This window comes from Ahaetulla prasina, chromosome 1, assembly GCF_028640845.1.
Source record: "Ahaetulla prasina isolate Xishuangbanna chromosome 1, ASM2864084v1, whole genome shotgun sequence".
Lineage (NCBI taxonomy): Eukaryota > Metazoa > Chordata > Lepidosauria > Squamata > Colubridae > Ahaetulla > Ahaetulla prasina.
In genome coordinates this window covers 212,330,778-212,357,523 of record NC_080539.1, presented here as the reverse complement: position 1 = coordinate 212,357,523, position 26,746 = coordinate 212,330,778, and the positions used below count along the sequence as shown (strand labels likewise).

Below are 26,746 nucleotides of genomic sequence, written 5' to 3'. Positions count from 1 at the left end.
CAAAAAATCTTCAGTCCAATTTTTCAAAGCCTGATATTATTAAATCATTTAATTGGGTTTCATTCATTTGATTTTACTAGTTTCTTGTCTGAAGAATATTTTTCATATTGATCGGTTTTCCAAGTAAACTGAAAATAACACAAAATAACACAAACACAATTTATATGATTCTAAAATCTACACTCAGGAACTAACTTCTCAGCTTATTTTAGGCAGACCATAGCCCTAAGTCTTTAAAAACACTAAAGATCTGGCTAATGGCTCTGTTCCTGCAGGCCCAATGCGAACACACTCCTGCCTTCACTGTACTTGCTCCACTGCATGATACATACAATACTAGAGCTATTGTATTTATTATATTGTTTACATTATTAGTTATAAAAGCACAATATCAGATTCAGTTTTCAAGGATTATAGTGAACGTAGAGGAACTGACCTCTGTAAACATACTTATATGGTCTATAAGTAATATTTATGCCAACAGACTTGTCTATATAAAAATAAAATATTTTGACAACTGGCAAAAATAAATTATATATCTATGCCTGCTAAATATTTAGAAACTGAATGAGCCTTACTTACTGTGTTTGTGGCAATTTCCAGAGACATCAGGAATCCGGTAACAAAACAGGCTTGAGGTCTGGCTCAACTTTTCAAGTCCTGTGAATATAAATTTAGAACTTGAAATTTTCTATTGACAGTTTATCACAGATTCTTTAGAAAGACATTTACTACTTTCAGACCATACAATTCAAAATAAAATACCATAATCAAAATAGGAAGATTTTCCACGATACAATGACTGGTATATTAGTACATGTAGCCCTTGATTTGTGACTGATTGCTTAATAACTGTACAGACTTCAAAAAAACTACTTACAACCCATTCGCAAAGTTACAGCTACCCTACCAACTCCAGTCACATTACTATATTACAGGCACTTGGCAACCAGCTTGCATTTACAACTAGTTGTATATAAACCAGTCAAATAACCACCATTTGTTTTGCTGTTTTCCAGCAGAAAAAGCCCACTGGATATGCATTGAGCATTTGCTCAATGACCAAGTGATTCACTTACAGTGCAGTGACTCAGTTTATGATTACCATTAAAAAAATGTTTGTAAAATCACATCCAGTCACGTGGTGCCTCAACTTATAACCACAATGAATTTGCTTCATTGTGGTTCTAAGTTAAAGATTACCTGTATACCATTACATTTAGTAGTGGAAAAGCAAAGAGAACCAGATATAACAAACTAAATTTATTCTGCTGGAGGTACAAAACTTTGAATTAGAAGAAGAGGAATTAAAATCAGTAGAGAAATCTGTCAATTTCTTTTAAGACTATATTTATTCAATATGTTGCTCATTTACCCTAAGTCATAAGACAATGAAAAATGGTCTTAAAAGTGGATATTTAAAGCCGGATTTCGCTATCTTTTGGAGCTAGTGTACAAAAAGAAATCTGAAAACATACTAAGGCATTTGTAACAAATGGTTGCTATTATAGTGAAGTTTAATTTAAAAATACCCCACTCATTTGGGTCAGTGTCAACTGGTATAGTTGAATCCCACCATTTTCTCCAACTAGAAATGGTCCTCTCCTGATTGAAACTCATTATGCATTTTTTTCCAGGCAATTAGACATATTAGCAATAGCACTTAGAGTTATATACTGCTTCATAGTGCTTTACAGCCCTCTCTAATCGGTATAGAGAGTCAGCATATTGTACCTAACAATTTGGGTCCTTATTTTATGTCCTCAGAAGGATGGAAGACCGAGTCAACCTTGAGCAGGCCAAAATCGAACTGCTGGCAGTCAGCAGAATTAGGCTGCAATACTGCATTCTAACCACTGCGCCACAACAGCTCATAATTCCAAATAAAACTCAGAAGATTTACACAGAAGTAGCATTTGTACTGGTTAATAGCTAAGTCTGCATCAGTTGCACTGTTGCAAATAGAACAATCTCAAAATAGAACATGGATATTTTAATCAGGAACAATATACAGTAGCCAGTCCTATGGGACTCAGCATGTAACTGAATTGTTTTCAGACTATAAACTTCTAAAGGAAGGAAAGGGGAGCATTAACACCAGTGGTGGCTTTTGAAATATATTACACTGTGCCAGGAAGACTTCATTATGCAGGAAACTTCTTTTTTGATAAAGGATCAACTCCAAACGCTGTTGAACTGAGGACCTCAACAGATATTAAACACAATGGTAGAGTCTGTCTCTTAAACACACCAAATTCCCATGACTCCCCCTGTAGCCCAAGACTGATTTGATAAAAATGTATATACCATAGCATCAGCCAATTCAGACTCTTATTCTTTAGGTACAGAAAGTATGAATATAAATATTTCATTTAAAATTAATTATCTCATTATAGTATTTTCATAGAAGTAAACAATGCCAAATACAGAAGTTAGAAGTCAAGGACAAATCAACTAGCAATGGAGCAAGTGTCATCAACCTATAGATCTTTCTACTTTTTCTAAATGTTCTATTCCGTACCCAAGGCCTAAATTGTGCACTAAAATGCAGGTTATAGTAATTTATTTTTTTTAAAGATCCCTCAAAACTAAATTTGATATACTTCATTCTTTATTCCACCCTTAATCTTTGAGGGTATGCCAGGACAGTCTACTGAAGCTAAGTTCCATCAGTGTAAAAAATAAAAGTGCTGCTAAGATTCTAGAAAAATTGGAGAAATGCAAGTTGTTGAATAATTCTATAACTTGCCCAGAATACTGTTTTTTTTTAAAAAACTGTCCTGTAACAAAATTCCAAATTCTCCTATTTCTATACTTGGGCAAATACTACTACATTCTTCTGCCAGTTGCAAATGTGTCCTTGTTCATTCTCCTCCCCTTTCTATAAAGTGGTAAAGAAACAACAGAGATATTTGATTTTTATTACTTGAGAAAAGTCTTTCTACCCTCAGTCTGTAAAATTAAAGAGGAATGATCTTCATTAGAGTAACAGACTTTGATGTTATTCTGCTTTTTGACAGAAATATTTTTTAAGCAATTTTCTCCATGAAGCACTGCTTCTACACATCAGAAGGTCACATTCTATAGAAAATGTTCATCAGATGGTAACCAAGGGTTATCGTACAAATCAGATACCAAGGCCTAATGCCACAGAAGGGCAAGAAATTCATAAGTTTTCAAGATTTCCTGCATTGTTTCAAACATATACACTTAATACCAAAGAATCCACAGATATTATTTGATACAGGAAGATGGGTGTGGAGAATGGAAAGAAAATTCAATTTAATAAAAAAAATGATGCCACTGAAATAATCCTTTTTAAATTGTAATCCCTCTTCCTCTGACAGTGGATCAATGAAAAAAGATTATGCCCAATTTAAACTGCAAAAATACATTTAGCTCAAAAATATAAAAACATCACCATGGTGATGAAAGAACATGGCAAGTATCCCTAGGAATTGTTCTCTATCTCCATTTTCTCTATTTCCATGTAGCACTGGTAGGAGAGAATCTACAATGGTACTTTCACAAAAGAGTATCTATACTGTCACAATTTCTTCATGTGCAAATAACTGCAATCAATTACAGTGCTTTGCAGTAAAGACACAAAAAATACATTCCCTGATTTTTGCTATTTGCTATGGAAAGGTTCCAGACTTTTTTTTTAGTAACTCCTCCTCTTTTCTATTTCCCAAACAATGGTTTGGAAATGCTTTTAAGAAAACCTTTAGATTATGCAGATTCTGTCAGCTGGCCACCTTTCTGTAGGTAGAGGCAACACTGTTATCAAACAATGGACCAACCCAAGACTGTGGAACCCATCACTTTGGCCATACCTTAGCTACCCCATACATTTGAAATGGCAAGATGACAAATTTTACTACAGTCAGTAACACTAAAAAGTCAGTTTTTAGATCATAAATAAAAAGTTTATTTATTTCGTCAAACAATACTGTTATGTTTGACAAAATAAATAAATAAAAATAAATAAATAAATAAAAGGGTGAAGTGTTCACGTTAAAGCCCTGTGCAGCCATCTCAAAGATGCATGTTTTTTTTTATCACTCAGAGAAAAAAAAATCAATAGTTTTCTTCCTTTTCAGAATCATAAGCCCTTTTGTTTCGGGCTTTTTTTTAAAAAAAAATGCTTAAAGTCTAGGAAATCTCACTGTGGAGTGGTCAAAACTAGGGAAATATTGCTGCTTTGGAATAGAAAGATGTCCAGAGAGAGAGAAAGAGAGAGAGGTTGGTGCCTTCAACCACTCACTCTCTTTGCTCAGGGCTGAGGTTGCAACATGTCAACAACACAAAGGGAAAAGGAGAAGGATCAGAAGAAAGCGGCAGCACTGACTCTTCCCTGCCCAGCGGCTGTGTGCGTGTACGTTACTCCACGTTATAAAGCTGTATAAAACCCACCCAATAGGCAAATAAGGAAATACCTGTTGCTCTGGTCTTTAATGCAATTCTTGCTTAAGGCAGAGCCCTTTCCCCCACCCCCTAAAAAAAAAAAAGACGTTGAAGCCACGTTGAAGAAAAGAGCCTCCGCCACAATTAAAAAAAAACACACACACACACACAAAACCATGCATGGCAGAAATGCCAGGTTGTAGGAAAGGGGAAGAATGGCTGGAAGGGGGAGGGATTTTTTTTTTTATGAATTGTCTCTCTCTCTCTCACACACAATCTCTCTCTCTGTCACACACACACACTGATTTAGGTAACGGTGCGGCGGCAGCCTGTTCCCCTCATTCCCAGGAGACTCCCACCCAGCACGGTTTTACCTCCGCAGCGTCAGGAGGGAGCAGCAGCAGCCAGCCGCAGCGAAGCCACTCAAGCGGCGGGAAACAAAAGCCTGCTCAGGCCGCAAGGCCGGGCCTGCTCTGCTCTTGCCTCTCTCTTTCTCTCTCGCCTGCTGCAGTTCCCGGGAAGCGCCTGGCCGAGCAAAGCACAACTCACCTGGGCCGAGCGCCGCCGTTTTGCGCTTGCCAGCCCAGCGAGGGGGGCGGCCCGCGGCGCAGTTTTGCTGGAGCGGGAAAGGCGGGACCAAAGCCCGGCCGCGAGCGAGGGAGCGCGCGGCGAGGAGCGTCGCCGGGTTTCTTCCTCCTCCGCCGCCGCTGCCGCCTTCGCTACCCAGCAGACAAAAGCGAGGGCCGGTCACCGCGGCTGTCACTCCCGCCGAAGGCCGCGTTGCTTAGCCGCCGGACCCGCTCCTAGCCTCTCTGGAGAGCGCGGCGCTTTTGCGGAAGGAAGCCCACCCTGGGTCACAGAAGGCGACGACATGCATCCCTCCCTGACACTAACACGCGCAACGTGCACATTCCCTCTCTCTCTCTCTCTCCCTCGGCTTGCAGCTGCAGCTGCTCTCAGGCAGGGTCAGCCCGGAGCCTGCAATGACAAGCCCCACCCTGAAGTTGGAACAATGCACCAGCCGAGCCACCCGCCTTGCGCGGCTCTTCCTCTTCCTCAGGCCCCGTCCCCTGGGCAGGGGGGGGGGGGAAATAGGATCGCGCACGTGTGCAACGGTCGCTGGGTTTGCCCTGGCTCTGGTTCGGGCGAAAGGGGCGAAGTGCTTTTTCCTTGACTTTTAGCTTCGCCGCGGCAGCGAGATTAAGCGAATTAGCCCCCGAGGCTCCCAAGACGACAGAGGCCGAGCTCAAGAACGTGCGTTTTAAAACGATTTGGGCGCCCCGAAATCTTTTTACCGCGCACTTCTCATTTGACATAAGCGCGCCAGTTCTCTGCTATCGCGGTTCAGATGCTGTCCTCCCCCCCCTCCCCTCTCCTTTCATTGTCTCCCTTCCCCCCTTTACCAACTCCATCTAAGGCTGGATCGCCCACCGCGGTCTCTTCCCGTGTCGTCGCCCCCCCCCCTTTTTTTCCCCCTCCATCTACTGTAGCATCCTGGTCTGAAGTGGGTTGGGAAATAAGGAAAGGTGGATTCTTACGAATTAGGCTTTTTCCAAAGCACGTCTCCCTTGTGAAACGTAGGATTGCTGACTTTTTTTTCCCTATTCTCTTTTCCCTCTTTCTTTTCTTCCCTGCCTGATCAAGAATTCTGCCTGCTGCTTATGACCTTCTCTCGGGCTAATGAAGACCCTGCATCAACACGGATTTCGGAATTGTCTTTTTTCTTTCCGATTCCTAAATCAGAAGGGGGAAAAAAAAAGGTGGCGGAGGAACGTTACAATAAAAATCACTGCATTTTATGTTGCCCTGTTGCCAGATCGACATTTATAGAACAAGATTAGCTGCTGATACTAATCCCTATATTTTCATGTTTGGATTTCGCTGGTGTCCTTAGAGAATATGCATTTTATTCACTGAGTGGGGCAAGGGACAATTGTGCCCTGCTCCACTTTCCACAGCATTGGGGCTGCAAAGGTTCTGGCAGTTTTCTTGCTTGAGCAGCTAAAATGTTTGAAAACACAACAATTTAGCCAATCGATGACAAGCTTCACTGCCAGAAACTATACCACAGTGTTTCCTTTTTTCAGCTTCTTGTAATAGAAGATTGTTCTCATTTATTGGAGAAAAAATTAATTTACAGCAGAAAAAAATAATTTGATGAAATTAATTACGTTAAGGATGCTATATATCAAGTCACCTTGGTAAAATGCACAAATATGGACAAAGAAGCTATGTAATCTTTTCCAGATTGAGGGCTGTTTGGTTTTTGTAATGAAGAGACATTATACAAAGAAAGTGTTCTTTGAAATTTACCTTTATGCTAAATAAAGTAATCTCTAAAGAGATTATTACTGAAATACCCATTCAAAAATGACTTGAAGCTAAATAGAAAGCATGTATTTCAAGTTAACTGATTTAGGCTCCAATGTTTACTTCATTTGTCACAGGATAATATGGAGTTGAAGAAGTTGCATATACCACTATTCTGAGGAGAAAAGGTATCCTTACAAAGATTGGGTAAACTCAATTTCATTTAAGATACATGCATGAGAGACAGTGGATAGGAGTTTAAGAATAATGTTGGCCTAATCTCAGCTTCGTGGAGAAAAATACAGATAATGAACTGTTCAGTATACTGGAGATCGTTTTTAAAAGTCAAAACCATTTGGAATCGAGGTGTTTAAAGGATGCCTTTATCTCATAAGTCACCTTGGAAGATCCTAGAAGTGTGTGATGAGAAAGGCAGATAAGGAACTTCTCTTAACTGTTTTTGATCCCTCCCCCCTTTGACAACAATAGCTCTGTGGCAACCCTAGTGGAAAAGGCTCCTGGTTATGTTTTTACATATTGGAATATTATTCATGATTGCAGCTGTTATTTATTTAAATGGTTAGATTTCTTATCCTAAGGCTGCTCCAGCTAGAACTGTATTAATGTAATTCTGTTGAGGTGTAGCCTGGGCAAAGGGTACTTTGCTTTTCCTCTTTCAGTGTTTCTTTATACTGGGTGAAGAACCCTCAGAGGCAGTTAGGAAGAAACGTTTTCTTCCAAATACTTCAGCAGAAAAATGTCCAGCTGTCCATAATAATTTCAGAGCAAGGTAAAATTCTTGGATCCTGCCAAAAACATGATTGTGTCCAATCACACTTGGCCAATAAAATTCTATTCTATTCTATTCTATTCTATTCTATTCTATTCTATTCTATTCTATTCTATTCTATTCTATTCTAATGGAAACGTATCTAGCAGTAATTGCATGCATAGCAAACTCTTGGAAGATTAGGAAGTGTGTGTATAAAAAGCACAAATATCTGAGGACGAGGTGTCACAAGATGTAAACCTGTGCGGCAACAGAACTGAACAGAATGATAAAGTGAGAAATATGGTAAAAACCAAATTGACAATTGTTCATCCCTACCTCAGAGGCACTATTGTAATATAAAACGAAAGCTGCCTGATGTTTTCCAGATGTTATGAATTAAAAACCCCAGTAGCCCTGACTTGTCTAGCCAATTGTCAGACTTAGAGTTCAGAAAAATCTGTGGGATACTATTTTTTCTCTTTCTGTAGCAACCAGCAGTGCAAGCTCTTTATATTGCTGATGTCTTCAGAAAACCACATACATTCAGGACAGTAATGAGAATGAGGCTTATGAGAATAATGGGTAAATCATCTGCTGTAGAGAATTGCTCTGTGGATTAACTTCTAAGGGTGATTATATTAAACCATCATTTAATCACTTTAAGGATATTCAATAAGACGTTCTTCTGTTTTAAAGATTTTCCAGAAGTTAGATTGAGGTTTACAGTAATATCAGTGCAATAAAATCAAAGCCATCTTCAAATATTTTCATAAATAGAAAAACAAGTACTGCTATTCATCTCTCTGCCTCCTTGGGGGAGTGGGGGGGGGGAAATAAATTTTAAGATTTAAGTAATTATTATGAAGGTGATGATGTAGGATGTAATTAGTAAACTTTATTCTTTATATTAAGAGGTTAGGCTTTGAATTATGTTTTACCCTTATAGAATCTGAATTAAATATCACATAATACTTACTTGTTTAGTTTACATGTTTAGACTTTTGTCCTCCCAGGGGGGCACCCGTATAATTCAGGAATTTTTTTAATGAGTAAGCATGAATTAGATTGTGCAATCATATTACACACACAGAGAGACACACACACACACAAATCTAGACTGTCCTCATCTATACTGAAGATATATTGAGACTGCAACATTGAGATAATGGCATATTTTGAAATGGCAATTTCTGAACTTCCTGCAAGCATGAGAAATATTGTTTATGCTTTTGCTCATAGCTTTCACACAACTGTGGCCTAAAATAACAGTACAATCATAATTTAATCAGAAATATTTCGTTGCTTTCAAGGGGACCTACATCCAGGAAATAATAGAGTAACAAGAACTTAAAGTACATAGGATTTTGCAGATTCAAAAAAGAATCATCCAGTAAATTAATTTTGAGTATGTGTATGCAGACAGATAGATAGATGATTCTATCTATCTATCTATCTATCTATCTATCTATCTATCTATCTATCTATCTATCTATCTATCTATCTATCTATGCAAACTGGAATCATAATACAGTACATTTGGCTTGAGCTTGAACTCAGCTACTACAGTTTGTAGACCATAATTTATGACTAAATATGCTGAGGACCTAATCATTATGGGTTATTCAATGAGCTATTAAATGATTAAAGTAAGTTGTAGGTTAGTGTAGAAGTATGCAACCTAAGGCTCCAAGCCTGCAAAGTATATGATGAGAAGCATATGATTAGCATGTAAATGAGTTAAAATTTATGATGGCCTTGCATTTTGATGATACAGTGCTGGTTATTTGAACTCACTGAAATAGAATTTCAAATGGATATGGTACTGAGTTTGATGCGATCACCTTGGTTGCTGATAGAAAGAGTGCCATCCTACTAATTCTTTCAGATCTGTTAGTAACTTTTGATAATGGCGGTATCCTTCTGGACCATCTGTAGGGCTGAGTTTTGTTGAAGTACAGTGGTTCTCATCTTTCCCATCAATCCCATAAATAATGTGCTCTGTGATTACCATTCAGCATTGAGGCCATTAACCTATTTTGCCCCACCTTATTCGATCTTGTCTCTCTCTTGTTCAATAGCTGTATGAAGGCAAGGATTTTTCAGAGCTTTGGAGTGGATTGCTACCAGTATGCTGACAAAAACCAGCTCTGCCACTTTTGCAGCCAACTTCAAGGAGGCAATCAGCACCATTAATCACTGTGTAAGTTCAGTAATGGGCTGCATAAAAGAGAATTAGTTAGTTAAAATTCATTCAGGATAAAAAGAGAGGATCTGGAACTGGAGTCCCGATTAAGAGTAAGGTTCACTTGGTCTTGACAGTTTGCACTTCTTTAAAGGTAGCCTATAGCTTAGGAGGTTAGGAGTGATAGTAGATCACCAGTTGTTTCTAGATTCATAATGAGGGTCGTAGTAAGGAATATATTTAAACAATTATGGTTAATATACAAGATTGTCAGATTTGACAACAATCCATGCCTTGGTCAAATCCTATCTTTATTATCGCCCTTAGTAAGACAACACGTGTAATTCTGTATCTAGTTCTGGTCACCACAATATAAAAAAGATGTTGAGGCTCTGAAAAGAGTTCAGAGAACAACAACAAAAATAATTAGGGCATTGGAGGCTAAAACATATGAAGAACAGCTACAAGAATTGGGTATGTCTATTGTAGTTTAATGAAAAGAAGGACTAGGGGTGACATGATAGCACTGTCCCAACATTTGAAGGGCTCCTACAAAGACGAGAGGGTCAAACTATTTTCCAAAGCACCAAAAGGCAAGACAAGAAACAATGATTGGAAACTAACCAAGGAGAGAAGCAACCTAGAATTGAGAAAAAAATTCCTAATGGTGAGAGCAATCCGCCAATGGAATAGCTTGCCTTCAGAAGTTGTGGGTGATCCATCACAGGAGGCTTTCAAAAACAGATTGGAAAACCATTTGTCTGAAATGGTATAAGGTCTCCTGCCTGAGCAGGGGGTTGGATTAGAAGACCTCCAAGGTCCTTTCCAGTCCTACTATTCTATGTTCTGTGTTCTATTGCGGCACAATGTATATGGAAGCTCACAGTGAAAAGTTATCTGAAAACTGAAATTGGTGCAAAATTTGGCATCAGGGTTGTTGATTATTATAAGATGCAAGGATCATAGAATGTCTGCACTGCTAGAGCTTCATTTGGCGCTATTTGCTATCCAAGCATAAATTAAGATGTTAATTTTAAACATTTAAGCAGCTTAAAGGACCTGACTAGCAGGGGAATGGCTTTCCTCTTACGAAGTATGTGCGCATTAAGATCTGCAGGAGAGGGACTTCTAAAGATATTCCCGGTTTCAGAAGCTCATTTATTTGGCCCGGAGAAAACTGTGTAATGCACTATTAGCTGTTAGAAGAATAATCACTATGCATATCTTTCATCAGGCAATTTGTTGCTGTTTTTTAAAAAGGTCTTTAATGTGTTTTTAAAATGTCTTTTTATTTTTGCATTTCTGTATAAACTCTCTTAAGTAACAGAACTAAATAGTAAACAGAATTCTTGGTCACCAATATATTCAAAATCTTTAAAAATATAATGCACACCCACTACATTTGGGGAGAAGGGCACAGGCATTCCATTAAAAATGTCTGAAATACTCTCCTATAAGTTCAGATTGGACTACTGGCTAAAGAAAAAAGATTGAGGAGGAATCCTTATTTCTGTATTAATATTAAAAAAAAATTCTATTTCTTTGGCAAATGTTCCATTTCTTCCATTGATGGGTGAAATTTGCCACATCAGCTATGGAATCCTGTCCAATCTCTGTGTAAAGATAGAGTTATACATTCCATTTTAACATTTTCTACTGTCAAACAAAAGAAACCACCATTTGAGAAAAAATTCAGAGAATGATTTGATTCATTATCCTTCAGGGAGGAGTACGTTGTGGAATATACAAGTTGTTACTTTTATTAGACCTACGGCAGATTATACACAACAAACCCTTTTTTTTCTATTTCAATTTGATCTTAATTGCTGATACTTTCTTTTCATATTTATCATGGACTACATTTCCTATTCTCAACACTTTGCCTATAAGGCTGCAAGTTGTAGTGTCACATTATCAGCATTTTAAATATTTTTGATTCAGGGCAGAGAAAGGATGGGAGAATTGTCCACAAGGCTTCAATGGCGAGCATAGTGGCAATGATGTAAATTAACAAAATGGATATACGTTTGAGCAGATATTATTAGGATGATATCATAGAACAAGTTCATACGATGATGAAATAGCAAGTTATTAGGTAATATCAATATTTGTAGCTCAGAGTTGAAATTACCGAAATTAGATAACCTCATCAGTGCTGATGATGGCACTGATGATGTTACCTAGTTTGGGTAATGTATTAGGATGATATCATAGAACAAGTTCATACGATGATGAAATAGCAAGTTATTAGGTAATATCAATATTTGTAGCTCAGAGTTGAAATTACCGAAATTAGATAACCTCATCAGTGCTGATGATGGCACTGATGATGTTACCTAGTTTGGGTAATGTATTAGGATGACATCATAGAACAAGTTCATACGATGATGAAATAGCAAGTTATTAGGTAATATCAATATTTGTAGCTCAGAGTTGAAATTACTGAAATTAAATAACATCATCAGTGCTGATGATGGCACTGATGATGTTACTTAGTTTGGGTAATGAAACATCTGCAAGAAAACAACCAAGCTCAGAGAGCACAAGGAACCCCATATTTCAACTCAACATTTCAACAAATATTCTCCTTTATCAGTAATATCTAAATCATTCTAAGGGTCAGAAATGTGCACCCCATTCAGATTTCCTCTCTGGTTCAATTCATCTTTCCATTATACACAGCAATGTCTGGGATTAAAATGACTTCATAATACCAGACAGAACAGAAGAAGCGTACACCTTTTAGTAAAATGTGTTAGTTTGAACAGGTACTGCCAGAGTCCCTACAGTATCCTTAACTCCTACAGTATCTAGGCTGAGAGAGTTATCTTACCTACAGTTATCTCATGCATTAATAAGAGAAGTAGCTTTCAGCCTATGGAGACCAGATTCAAGACTGCTGTTAAATATGGAAGCTCTCTGTGGGGTATTTTGCTATTGTATTTCCACTTTTAACCCAAACTGCATGATCAAACTAGTATCAGGATAAAATTGGAGGACTGAATATAATCTATGAGCTCCAATTTAGTTTTATGAGTAAATCTAACAGACGGTCTTCTTGGATCACAGGAGATGATTACACAAGTTCCTGCAAACTGCATTAGCTCATAGAAAGCAGCGCACTGTATTATATGCTACCACTGAGGCATTTATCCACGAAAGGCCAAGACTAACAGACCATGGAAAGAAAACAAATACTAAATCAAACAGACCGAAAATTCGTGGCCAAGCCAATCATATAACCAGAGCTGGAATGCAGAATACATAACATACATGTAAATGGTAGACTCTGGAAGTGGCTGGTTGCCCTTGCCCAGGGAAAGAAGTTCAGATGGATTAGTATTTGTATTAGTATTTAGAGGGAAGATTTCCAGAAAATCCTAAGATTTTAGATTTTACTGGAAAATAAAAGCAAAAGCATCCAAGGTGAATACAACCAGGAATTGTTTTTTGGCAGTTTCCAAGAAGCCTACATGAATGTGTCCGTGAAGCCACCAGGAGTCAAACTACTCAAAGAAGAGCTTACCACAGATGTTACTTATAAGTAAAGATAACCTTTTTTGTCGTTTTTTTTTCTGTGGTCACTCTGGCACACATTAAAAAATGAAATTCTCTTGCCTGCTCTCAAAAGTATACATTACATAACAGACATATAGATATGCTATGTACATAACATATGTATATATGGTACCTTTATATGTATTTGTTGTTGTTGTTCATTGTGAAGTCATGTCCAACTCATCGCGACTCCATGGACAACGTTCTTCCAGGCCATCTTGTCCTCTACCATCCTCTGGAGTCTATTTAAGCTTCAGTGACTCCAATCAGCCACCTCATTCTCTGTCATCCTCTTCTTCTTTTGCCTTCAATCTTTCCTAGCATTAGGCTCTTCTTCAGTGAGTTCTTCCTTCTCATTAGGTGGCCAAAGTATATAAGTGGATATGTATATTTGTGGATAATTGCAGGAGTAGATTACTTGTGCCATTCCAGGTGCTGTGTACTACAACATACCTGGTTGGGAAGAATAGGAAGTACTGTATATTTGGTAACATCTTAAGTGATTTTATAACAAGGAAAAGTATTTTTAAATGGTTTTGATATGTTGTAAAACTTAAAACAACAATGGAAGCAAATTTTATTGGTGTAATAGGAATGGAACATCTTTCCTTGTGAATCTTACATGTATTTTTGGGAAGGGGTGGAAGGAAACACTCCGCAGCAATTGGAGAGGACAGAGAAGATGCACCAAAGTATTACTAGAAAAGTTAACTCACTCTTAATTGATATCCTGATACCTCAGTAAGACTTTATAATGGATACAAATGACACAGCATTTTTTCAATAGCAACAAATTCCCCTCTCCCAAAATATAAAACGATTATGGACCCATTAATTGTACAGTATATTCAGCTCCCCCTTTATTGCAAAAAAAATACGCTCAAAGTATTTTAGGAGGGGATAGATAATTCAATAACATATATTTTAAAATGGGTTTTATTCAATTACATTGATCCACCAGAAGACCAGATTCAGCCACTGGATCAAATTCTCCTTCCTTTCTGAAAGTACCAAATCTGTACTCCAAATATATTCTGAAGGAAAGCAAGAAAACTGCATCTACTGTATATGCTGTTGATTGTCGCTCATGTGAAACAAACCTCAAGTAAATTTCCAGATTAACAAAATCAAATTTATCACAGAGATAGCCTCAGCTTCCAATTACTGTAGTGTCGTCATTCTAGAGATAGCAATAGCACTTAGACTTATATACCACTTCATGGTGCTTTACAACCCTCTCCAAGCGATTTACAAATGTCAGCATATTGTCCCCCACAATCTGGGTCTTCATTTTACCAACCAGGGAAGGATGAAATACTGACTCAACCTTGAGGCAATCAGATATAGCATTCTTCAAATTCAAATTCCCACACCCATTTCAAAGTAGGCCTCTGAAATAAACATGGAAAGAGATGGCATTTTTTCCTCTTCTTGCTGGTGCCATTCAAGCGTTCTGGGTTAGTAGTAACTGCAAAATATTACAGTGTTTCACATTATGAATCCTCATATCCTGAAGAGTTAGGCCTTCTAGAGAAAATTCATTACCACTCTCACTTCACTCCAGAAACTGACTCTATGTATTGCTCCATGTTTGGATGGAATCTCTCCCACACCAACCCATTACTACTATCAATATTGCTGATGTTTCTTCTCTGTTGCATGAGTTTTTCATTAAACTGAATGAAACTCAGATGAATGCTATCTATGACCTTAATTTCCTTCCTTTGTGAACTTCGAACATATTTTTCTATATATCAATCAGCATACTTGCCTATCACAACACACTGATTGTAAAAATGATGAAAAATCTGAATTGCTTTTAGTGGTATTGTGACAAAACTCATCATTTGCTGAGAAAAACTTTTATTTTTTTTAAGGAAAGAACAAGATAATCCAATGAAGGCTCGGCATTTTATGAATTGTATGTGCGTGGATCATAGCCGTCTAGTTCCTCAGTTTAAATTATATTTCATTTTTCTGAAGCACAAAAATAACAGACAAAGTTTGGAAACTTTTTACGAAACTCCAAATCCATAATTAAACCAGCTGAAGGTTTTCAAAAATAGTTAATTGAAAAGTGCTAAGGAATTCTTCATTAGGCAAGACAGTTTTTAAAAAGGGGGAAGGAGGGAAGTGTAGATCTCTATATTGAAAACTTTTCTGCATCAAGCCACTATTTTAGATGAAATATAGAGCGTGAAAATTGAGATTTTTTTAAAAAAAAGAACTGTACAGATATGCTGTTAAATTGCACCAAGGACTCTTTCGAAGCTTGCTGTGAAGAAGAAACAAGTAGAAAACTGTTTCTTGTTTTTTGGGAATCTTAAGACTGAGCTATTAAAATCCAACCTGCTGTGTGATGCAGATATTTCGTGATGGGTGGAAAGCATTAGAGCTAGGTTGTCTTTATATTAATAAAGCTGGAGCTAATTTAAATCTTGTATTAGGCATGGTATTTTAATTAATAATTCACCGTTATTTAAGCAATTATTATTATTGAGTGGTACTCATTCTTCAGATGTGTTGTCCCCTACAGCTGTTTTTGATTACACTTCAGATATTTCGAACTATAGTCCCATGATACTAGCTATCCTAGATGGGACTGGAATCCAAAAAGTGAGGACATCAGATTTGTGTTTAGGAGATTATGATTGTTAAGGTTCCAAGACCTATGTTTTTAATTAATTTACTAGGAAGAAGGAAGATAAGAGGAATTGTAAAATAGCTTAAACTAGTTTTATATTAGCCATCAAGTTTGTAGGTTTGTAACAAAAAAAATCTGATTTGGGTACCATTGTTTTAGTTGTTGTGAACTGCCCAGTTTCACTGAGGTGAGTTAGGCAGCTAAACAAATTGAATGAATGAGTGAATAAAATTTCTTTCTTTCTTTCTTTCTTTCTTTCTTTCTTTCTTTCTTTCTTTCTTTCTTTCTTTCTTTCTTTCTTTCTTTCTTTCAACTTCCAGAATGATTGGTCATATTCATGATTGTATCAAATTTATAGTAAACCATAATGTGTGTGTGTGTGGGGGGGATTATTTAGCATCTTGCATGAACTTAGTGATTAGGGTCTATAAACCATGACTTGATCTACCTGCTACCTATGCCCCATTGAATATAACTAAGCAAATCCAAACTTCACTTTCCTTGTAGATCCAACAGAACCAATTAGACTTAAGTGAATTATAACTATGCACTGGCAAATATAAAGCTATACTGGGTCAACTGTCTTCACCAAACTACATACATAAGATTTGGAAAGACAGAGAAAAAAAATAACAAGATTATTTATAGATAGGATGTAATACATATGAGAAAAAAATGATTGCTTTATATATGCTAGAAATACAATAGACAAATCTGGGGAAAATATAAATAATAAGAATAAATAAGAGCTATTGAACATATTTTACTTGCTAACTTTTCAGCAAGTTTTTTTATGTTAAATTAAAGATGCCATATATAAACTGAAAATTCATTCTAAGTTTAGAACGGCTAGAACTGAAATAGCTAACAGATGGGAATCTGTGGTTATTTGAAGAGATTAGTGGCTTCAGGGAGAGTGGAACACTTTGCAATGGGAATAATGCAATAAGTAGATTTAGAGTAGAAAGTGAAATAGAAATGAAATGAAATTCAATGAAATAGCTTTGTTATTAATAGCTTTTTCACAGAAATCTCAGATGTAGGTAAAATATTTTTTATACTTTAATCCCGAACTGGATACATCCACTTAGAGTATATACATTGGGCTAAATACAAGTCATTCTTTAAGCTTTGAAGAAACTAATGAAGTGCAGGAACATCATTTTATTTGTATGTCATGGTTTATGGCATATAACTTCACACTGATTAAAATAAACCAGGTTTAGCACAATTATAAAATTGCCTAATGGTTTCAAGGAGACATATTCCCAAGGCATATAATATGCGCCTTGCCCAGGTTACCTTTCTAATTAAATGAATTAAAATCAACTGATATGAGAACATGTATTATACTCATTGGTCTGGTTAACTATTGTGCTACATCAAATTTACTTAATTATGGCTGAATGTCAGAATTGGCTCATACAACAGTCTAAATTAACACCCAGCCTCAGCACTTGGCATGATGTAAGAACTTGGCTTTGACACTACCATACCATTTACTAGGCTGGATGACAATTTTAAAGTCTCTTAAGAAATAAAAACCAGAAGTAGAAATAACTAGCACAGGAATTAGACCTTGACATTTGTTTAAAGATTTGCAAGGTCATTTTCTGTTATCTCTAAAATGTGGCTGGCCTCTAACGTTGCAGGAGGAGAAATAAGGCTGCAGGAATTTTCCTTATTTAATAATAATAATAATAATAATAATAATAATAATAATAATAATAATAATAATAATAATAATAATAATAATAATAATAAAAGAGTTGGAAGGGACCTTGGAGGTCTTCTAGTCCAACCCCCTGCCCAGGCAGGAAACCCTACACCATTTCAGACAAATGGCTATCCAACATTTTCTTAAAAATTTCCAGTGTTGGAGCATTTACAACTTCTGCAGGCAAGTGGTTCCACTGATTAATTGTTCTAACCATCAGGAAATTTCTCCTTAGTTCTAAGTTGCATCTCTCCTTGATTAGTTTCCATCTATTGCTTCTTGTTCTACCCTCAGGTGCTTTGGAGAATAGTTTGACTCCCTCTTCTTTGTGGCAACCCCTGAGATATTGGAACACTGCTATCATGTCTCCCCTAGTCCTTCTTTTCATTAAACTAGGCATACTGAGTTCCTGCAACCGTTCTTCATATGTTTTAGCCTCCAGTCCCCTAATCATCTTTGTTGCTCTTCTCTGCACTCTTTCTAGAGTCTCAACATCCTTTTTATATCGTGGCGACCAAAATTGAATGCAATATTCCAAGTGTGGCCTTACCAAGGCATTATAAAGTGGTATTAACAATTAAATTTGCCTCTTCCTATGGGGAATTATTTTTTCTCCTGTGATTTTTCTATTGTTTAAGATTTTATTTTAGATTGTAGGATTTCGGGACTCAGCATTCCAAGCTGCAGCAAATGTCGTCCCATTGCTAGTCCACCCTTTCCATTCTTCTTTCACTGATCCTGCTTTAAACCAGAGTTTTCTTTCTTCTCCCAAGTTTGATAATGTGAATGATAGCACAATCAGGGGTCTTGGGTTTTTCTAGCAACTATTGCCCACTTGAGATTGTCTTCTTTCTGATTCCTAAGCAATGTTGTCCGTGTACATTTTGCTTTGGTTTACAGGGCAAACGGGACACATGGTTTCCACAGAGGCATTTGCCTGCCTAATGACTGACTGGGATTGTAGAAAACGTGGCCTTGAGCTCTTGTTATATTAGGATTTGGAGAAGGCCAAGGAATTAATTAGGCAACAGATTGGAAATATAGAGCAATAAAATATAGAGCGGAATTATATTAGAAAATATGAGGAAAATACAGAGGATCGCACCTGCAAAATATTTATTTTTTGTGACTTCCTCCATTTATAGATGGATCTTTTCCAAGCCTGGCTTTCAAACTCTTCTGTCAACCAATTAGAAGGCCAGATTTTTTTGGGGGGGGGAGTATTGCCACATATATGTAGATCAGGCATGATTGAATCCTGGAGCATGGCTTTCTGGTGTTTGTTTCTTTTAGTCTGATTTGAGAGGATAGCTCTTCTAGCCATTATTAAAGAATTGTCCTTGTTTTCCTGACAAATGTTATACAGCTGTTTAAAATCCTAAAATCATCTATTCTGCAGGAAAGTTTTGCTGCTTAGTGACAAGGCTATGCAATGAGAAGGTCACTATCATGGGACAGAACAACCTTGAGGTAAGATGAGTGGCCTTAAATTTTTATAAATAAATAAATAAAATCAGTAATTATGCTAATATATGAAAACTGATGAAGGTTTTAAAATGTTTGGAGATTTATTAAGTCAAATCCCAAGTCAATAGCCATAATGAAAGGAATTTTGTTTAATGTGGGTTAGGTGCTGTTTTGAATAGTTGTTAGACCTGTGTTTAAAAAAGTTCCTTAAACCTGCCAAAACCTCATCATTACAGACAGCAGCAGAACCCTGTCCTTCCCCCTTTCTCATTGAGGGTGTGATGACCCGGGGCAAGGCTGGGAGGCAACACAGTCAGCTGATACTTCAAACTCCCCTTTATTGTTCCAACTTTCCCCCAAACGCTCCCACTTTATGGCAAGTCCTAGAGCAAAAAGCTCACACATACACCTCCAGCAGCCTCTGGCTGCAAGTAGTCCAACAAAACGCTGTTAGCACAACGGCTTCAAGGAAAGAAGTCCAATGAGCCAAGAGAACAAGGCAGTGAGTCCATGAAGCAAAGGAGCAAGGCAATGAGAAAGCAAGAAGTCAAATGAACTCCAGATGTCAGCAATGGCACACAAAACTCCACAAATTAAGCGCTTGTTCCCAACAAGCACTCCTCCCCATAGTCTCTCCTTAAGTCTCAGTCCCCAGGTGTGACTTGTGAAAAGGTCGGGGCACTCTCCTCCCAAGTCATTGGGTGGGCTTGCGCTGTTCTTGCCTCCTCTCCATTCTCCGTGCTCGGGGATCAGAAGGCGGCAGTCCTTGCTCGTTGCTTGAGCTCCGTCGCTCCTCATCTCCATTGTCTGCCCTCTCTTCCCTCCTCTCTCAGTCATCCTACCCCTGTTTCACTCTGCTGGCAAGCCGTCCGAAGCCTGAGGGACCAGGGCCTGCCTCCTCAACCTCCGTCGGCCCCAGCTCAGGCTTATCCTCCTCTGTGGACTCAGCTCTGACAGGGCCATGACAGAGGGTGAATAACTCTTCGAAGTAAAGGAAATCCTAGATTCACACCTCCATAGGGGCAAACTCCAATTTTCAGTCCTCAGGAAAGACCACTACCCAGACAAACCCCACTGAATAGCTCTCATTAATAACAGCTCTCTCTTTCTCTTTCTCTTTCTCTTTCTCTTTCTCTATTCTCCAGGTCTAGCCCTTTCTTTCCAAAGGGCAGGGGGGCAGAATGTCAGAACTGCTACTCATGCCTGCTCTCTGCAATCTCTCGGTACCAGTCTGCCATGAACTCTGGAGGGGAGGGGAGCTAGGTGGGCAGAGGGAAGGCTTCACTGCTTACTGTATCTCCTGAGACACTGGCAAAGAATGGAATGCAGCTGCCTACCAACTTAAATTCAAACTCAAAATGACCATTTCGAAAACATTTGAAACTGATTGGGCGATGGGGGCCAGTAATGGGAAGTACCTATAAGGGGGAAAATCGCATTTGGGTATTTTGGTGCGTGAATTTCAGTTCTGGCTTTGCTTTATGTAGTTCACTTGACTTCTAATCAAACTGTACCTTTTGCAACCAAAGGAGCCACGGATCGTTTTTACTTAGGAGTTCAAGCGGAGGCAGGGCTGACATGATTCCTCAGATTCATTTTTCCTTCCTCAAATATGTGATGGCCCAGGAGATTGATTTATCTTGGGAAAGAGGAGACAGGTTTTGCCAGCTATGTTACTATTTTTGTAAATAGGTTTTTTTTTTTTTTTGAACAGCTATTTTTGAGCAATGGTTTACAGTACTGCTCTTTTGGAAGAGCACTAACCCTGATAGAGCAATATGGTAGAAGTAAGGCATGGGGTGAAGCAAGAGGGATTTTCTGATGTGCCAAGAGAAATCCCTTCTACTTTACTCTGTACTCTTCTCCACTCCACTGACTTGTCAAGTGGGCTGTTCCAGAGGCAGGTTTAGTTCTTTTTCAGAATGGTAATAGATTCATGTTTAGAAACAGCTTGAGTGACGGGCCACCAACTCAAAGAACCTCTTCAGGATGGCCTGTCACTCAGACAATTTGAAAGGTGGGGAAAGTTTCTGTTCCAGGTATTACCCCAAACTACTCTACTACACATTAAATGCATTGATGGGAGGTTCTGACGAGGGATGGCGGATAGAAGGGAATGCAAATAGAGGAGATGCTGCCCTTAATTTTCCTCTGTTAAAACTGTAAAAGCAGTACCAATTGTTTGCCTTGTCACGAAGGCAGAAGAGGTGTTGGCTAGCACGGCAGCACAGTTTAGTTTGGAAGATTTTTCCTTCAGGTCAGAGCCTGGAGTAATACAGATTCATGGGAGCATAAGGAAAAAAGGGCTGCAATGCCAAGAATCAGTATCACCATTTATATTAAGCAATGAAGTTATTTTTCTCCTTTAAAAAGAACAATTTCAGCCAAAACATTTTGTAAAGGTTTCCTTCAAAAGTCAGATTTTTTAAATGTGTGTATGTATCCCAAAAAAATGTGATTGCTTCTCCACTCACAAACAAAACCGTTTAGATCAGTGGTGAAATACATTTTTTTTTACTACCGGTTCTGTGGGCGTGGCTTGGTGGGCGTGGCAGGGGAAGGATATTGCAAAATCTCCATTCCCAGCCTAGTCTGGGGCCAGCCAGAGGCCGTATTTGCCGGTTCTCCAAACTACTCAAAATTTCCACTACCAGTTCTCCAGAACCTGTCAGAACCTGCTGGATTTCACCCCTGGATTAGATAAGAAAAAGCTAACCAAGCACCAACCATTTCCGTGTAAGCCACCTTGACTCGCCATGTGAAAGTAGGCGGCAATATAAAATTTCTAAAATATAAATAAACAAATAAACAAATAAACAAATCAGTCAGCCAGCTACTCAGCCAGTCAGCCAGTCAGCCAGCCAATCATGAAAAAAATGACATGTGTGCCCCAGATGTGTTTTTTTTTTCAACTGTAATTGTTAACTCCCACTAAAAAAACCTTCTGGAGATGTTCTTCTCCCAATAAATGTGTGTATGGGATACACCTGTAGAGATGTATCCATATATGTTGCCTATAGATACATGCAGGTATGTGCATGTATCTATAAATGTCACCCCACATTAACCACTGTCTAACTTATTAAAAAAAAGGGAGGGGGAGAGTCAGAACAAAAACAAATCAAATATTAATTGAAATAATGGCCACCAATTAAAATTAATGACCTGTAAAATAAGGGATTCTGTGAAATTAATTGATCTCTTATCTACACATCTCAACAAGAGCCATTATATTTCAGACAAACTACTCTCACGCACGGAGAAAGAGTCTGGAAATTTAAGCTCAGTAAGCATAAACCATTCCAAGTGACCAGTTAGTTTTTTATTCATAGCTCAATTGAGTAGCTGCTGTGCTGATTGGCCCTTGGTTTTCCCCTTACACTCTAGGGTGGCAACGGAAGATGCCATCCTAGGGGGGCGGGAAGCTTTCCGTTGGCCTCCTTTTGTCATAGGGGAGGATTTCCACTGCCACAGTGACCTCCATGACCGAAGTATGTGTGGCAGAGGTGGGTTTCAGCAGGGTCTGACCAGTTCTAGAGAACCAGTAGCAGAAATTTTGAGTAGTTCGGAGAACCGGTAGTAAAAATTCTGACTGGCCCCGTCCCCATCTATTCTCTGCCTCCCAAGTCCCAGCTGATCGGGAGGAAATGGGGATTTTGCAGTAACTTTCCCCTGGATTGGGGAGGAAATGGAGATTTTACTGTATCCTTCCCCTGCCACGCCCACCAAGCCACACCCACAGAACCGGTAGTAAAAAAATTTGAACCCCACCACTGATATGTGAGAGCCTTCAAGTCAATGTTGACTCTAGGTAACTCCCTGGAAAAATAACTGCAGTTTTCTTGGCAAGGATTTTCAGAAGTGGATTGCCATTAACCCACGCTTCTTATGGCTGAGAGAAAATGACTGGACCAAGTTCACCCAGCTGGCTTTGTGCCTAAGGCAGAACTAGAACTCCCAGACTCCTGTTTCTAGATGAAGGTCTTATTCATTACAGCAAACTAACTCTCTCTATAAAGGGATGAAGACTAAATTGCTTCTCTTCTCCCTCTCACCCATTTCCTTTTATTGTTGTATTTGTACCTCCTACCTACCCATTTGCTCCACCTTATCTTTGTCATCCTCTGTTTCAGGAGTGTCCAGAAGATGTGGTCAGAAAAAGTCAAGATTCTGGCCACAGGAGTGCAATCAAACCTCCACCCATTTTTGATTGGCAGTGCATGTGAGATGCACACAGGAAACTGAAGCTTTGATCACATGGGCATGGCTGCCATCTTGACTTTTTGGACCCTGCCTGTTCTTTGATATTTTGAAGAAAGATGACTCCCTTCAGTTTAAAGATTCATTATTTGGAGGGGGAAAACCCATCTTAACTTCCTTTGGGGAAAAATAATATATTATCCATATTGGATTGTACATTTGAAAATTATGAAGTTAGAAAATCTGAAAAGGGAAAACTAATAATGCATTATTACCAAGTAAACAAATTCTGCTTATCGGTAGCGGAATGGGACTGTGTGCAATTATTTTTCCTAGCAGTTGTTTATTTATGAATGACATTTTAAAGGTTCTATTAATAACTTTTCAAAGATAATAAAAATTGCATGTCGGTGCTTGCCAGGAAAGTTTCCATCTGCAATGCTGAGGAAAAAATGATTGCCTAACACTTTTTTTCATACAGAGGGAGGTTTGACTTTATTGAATCACAGCGATCCTGTTAATTAGCTCTTCCAAAAACATTAACTCACATTAATGACTTTCAGTTGTTTAAATAACCAATAATGTGAAAAAGCTGTTTGCACATATGGCAAAAAGAGAGACATTAGCAATCTGCAGCACCCGACATTAGGATCTCTGCAACAAAAAGAGCTCCATTTCCTTAGTCTAAAATTTGAAGAAATAATATCCACCATTCCCTTCTTTGTGCTACACTATGTACAGTATAAGCCAATGATGGCAAACCTTTTTGGCGCCAAGTGCCCAAAGCGCATGCACGAAACCCCAAAATGCAATGCGAACGCCCCACCTGCGCATGTGCCTCGCCCTTGTGTGTGTGTTCTGCTCTCCCCCGAGCATGTGCCCCGCTTCACCATTACCCATTTTTGGCTTCCAGGTTGGTGCAGGAGGCTTTCCAGGCCCAAAATGGGCTGCGGGGAGCCTCGAGTGGTGTCCCCATGCCCCATTTTGGCTTCCAGGTTGGTGCAGGAGGCACCACACATGCATGGCAGAGGCCCAAAAATCAGCTGGCCAGTGGGAGATGTGTGCTCGTGTGGTCGAGCTGGGCTGGGATGACGGCTGGCATGCCCGCTGAGAGGGCTCTGCGTGCCACCTGTGGCACATATGCCATAGGTTCACCATCACAGGTATAAGCCATAGGTTTAGTTTGGACGTAGTTTATAGATGCAGCCACTATGGTTGTAAATCACGGTGTGCTAATCCAGGCAATATTAATCCAATCTGAATTGAACAAACCATAGCTCAGCCCAATAGGCGATGACACAAATGGGCAACCCCCAACCCAGTTATCAGCTGCTTTGGGTTCCTCAGTGAAAGGGATTTGAAAAATTGGCATCTGAGGAGCAAGTTGGGCTAGACTTTAGGTAGGGAGTGGAAAAACTTTCTTAAGATTTGTAATACTTAGATTTGTATGTATGCAGCTAGACCAGGGGTGTAAAACTCGATTTCATTTGAGGGCCACATCAGGGTTGTGTTTGACCTCTGGGGGGGTGGGCAGTGTGTGTGTGTGTGTGTGTGTGTGGCCAGGGTGGGCATGGCTAACTCAATGTCACTCATGTCGGGGCACCTGTGGTGGCCCAAGAACTCTGGCAGCAAAAACAGGCTCCCAAGCTCAGTTTTCACCTGCAACAGCCTCCTGGAACCCTCTGCCAGTAGAAACAGAGCTCAGGAGGCCCTCCCAAGCTTTGTTTTCGCTGGGAAAGGCACCATGGGCTGGTCCTTTACTGTTTCCAGGGTGGCCCTGCAGGCCAGATCTAAACACCCCATGGGCCAGATCTGGCCCCCGGGCCTTGAGTTTGACACCCCTGATCTAGACATTTTAACTTAATAGATAACCTGAAACAGAGCAATTATTCAAAGCAATTGTGGATTATGCAATGCAGTTTTCCATTTTTAATTTCAATTGGTATAAGTAAAATCTGCAGAAAAATGCATATATTCTTAAAAGTTAATGTCTACCTTTGCATTAATAGGAAGGGCAAATGCAAAATCTGTGTTTATTAGGCAACATTGCAAGTAAAAACTCCTTTTTGGATGGACTATGCATCAAAAGACATTCAAAATGTGGCTTTTTAAGTGCTCAGCCAAACATGGCATATTCACAACAAGAAACCAAGAGAAATGAAATTGGGTGCACTTGTTCATTGCTAATAGGATGCACTCCTTTGGAATGCTATTGAGTTCCATGTGTTGTGCATGGAACATCAACACCATCAATGGAAGCCAAATGAAATTATGGGGGAGAAACATCTTAAGACTTAATTGGATGTCATCTGTCTTTTCAAGAATGTATAAATATGGCGAAACAAAGTGGTACTTTGGGAAGGAGACAGTGTCATCTATCAACAAAAATTTCCCGGGCTATTGCTAGAATCTCTGTACTATAGAAAACATTGAACTAGAAGTCTGTCAGAGCTAGAATTGTGGTCAAAGTTCTTCTTGATAACATAAATCAGTGTTTTTCAAACTTGGCAGCTGCAATTTTCCTGCTGCCTGGGGAATTCTGGGAGTTGAAGTCCGCAAGTATTAAAGTTGCCAAGTTTGAAAAAACACTGACCTTAACCAATGAACAGTTTAAAAAAATAAATAACCATAGGAAGTTTGAATAAAGCTAGTATAGCAAAGTGCACCCAGGTAGTTTTGAATGCAATCCATTTATTTTATGGTCGTAATCCAAGAGAAATAGCTTGCTTCTCAGTCAAGTGTATCTTGCACTTCAATGTAAATCAGTCTTATGCATCACACTTGTAATTATTCTGTTGTTATTTTTCTTCCAATTATCTTGATGAAACGTTAAAGATGATCGCTGAACCAGTCACACGAGGAAGGGGGGGCTTTAAAATAATTTGCAACTGGATGCTTGATAACAAGCATCCATGATGTGTGCTATTTTTAAAATATTTGGGATGTTTGTCAGAATGCTTTATCTCAAGGCCAGAAAATAGCCTAATAGGATTTTCTGCCTCTGTAGTTATTACCTTTTTAAAAAAAAACATCAGGACAGAAAAACCTGTTGTGTTTTTTAAGGCACTGCCCGAGGATTAACCTCCAATTTGAATATTTCTGGAAGGCACCATGTTGGGGAAGATAGGACTCAATGAAGTGTAGCATTCCCTTCAAGGCTTGAATCTGTGTGAGACATTTTCCAAAACACGTTTGTATTTCTTTGAAGAAAATTACTCTGGCCTCAGAAGATTTAAACACTATATGATTGATAAATAAGATAGGCAGAACATAAGCCATAGTTTTCAAATACTGACACCTGCATTCAAGTATTAAAGTTAACTCTATCTCATGCTGTTATCGTTTGGAATGCTACAGGTTTACTGCATTTTGCATCTCTATTAAGCTCCCCTTTGTCAAGGCAAGAAACTAATTATTTATTGAACTTGCACAGTATCAATTCAAAAAGACTCAGAATCACTGTAAATAAATTTGTAACTTTTAATCTAT

General features: G+C 38.7%; 1 protein-coding gene and 1 long non-coding RNA gene across 6 annotated transcripts in view; one reads left to right on the top strand and one right to left on the bottom strand.

The window, feature by feature from the left end:
• The window catches only part of SESTD1 (SEC14 and spectrin domain containing 1), a 53,456-nt gene extending 48,125 nt beyond the window's left edge, over window positions 1–5,331 (bottom strand). For 2 of the 5 annotated variants that reach the window (XM_058189500.1, XM_058189517.1), the window contains exons 1-2: window positions 4,957–5,329; window positions 583–660 (exon numbers count right to left, since the gene is read on the bottom strand). The gene's annotated coding sequence lies outside the window, so the exon portion shown is untranslated. The other 3 variants (XM_058189507.1, XM_058189524.1, XM_058189528.1) reach the window with 2 other exon arrangements.
• Window positions 5,332–5,522: 191 nt separating this feature from the next.
• Window positions 5,523–26,746, top strand: part of LOC131201551 (uncharacterized) — a 58,334-nt gene continuing 37,110 nt past the window's right edge. The window contains exons 1-3 of the long non-coding RNA XR_009155922.1: window positions 5,523–5,661; window positions 9,568–9,689; window positions 18,990–19,060. This is a non-coding gene — a long non-coding RNA (uncharacterized LOC131201551). The remainder of the gene's footprint in view (window positions 5,662–9,567; window positions 9,690–18,989; window positions 19,061–26,746) is intronic.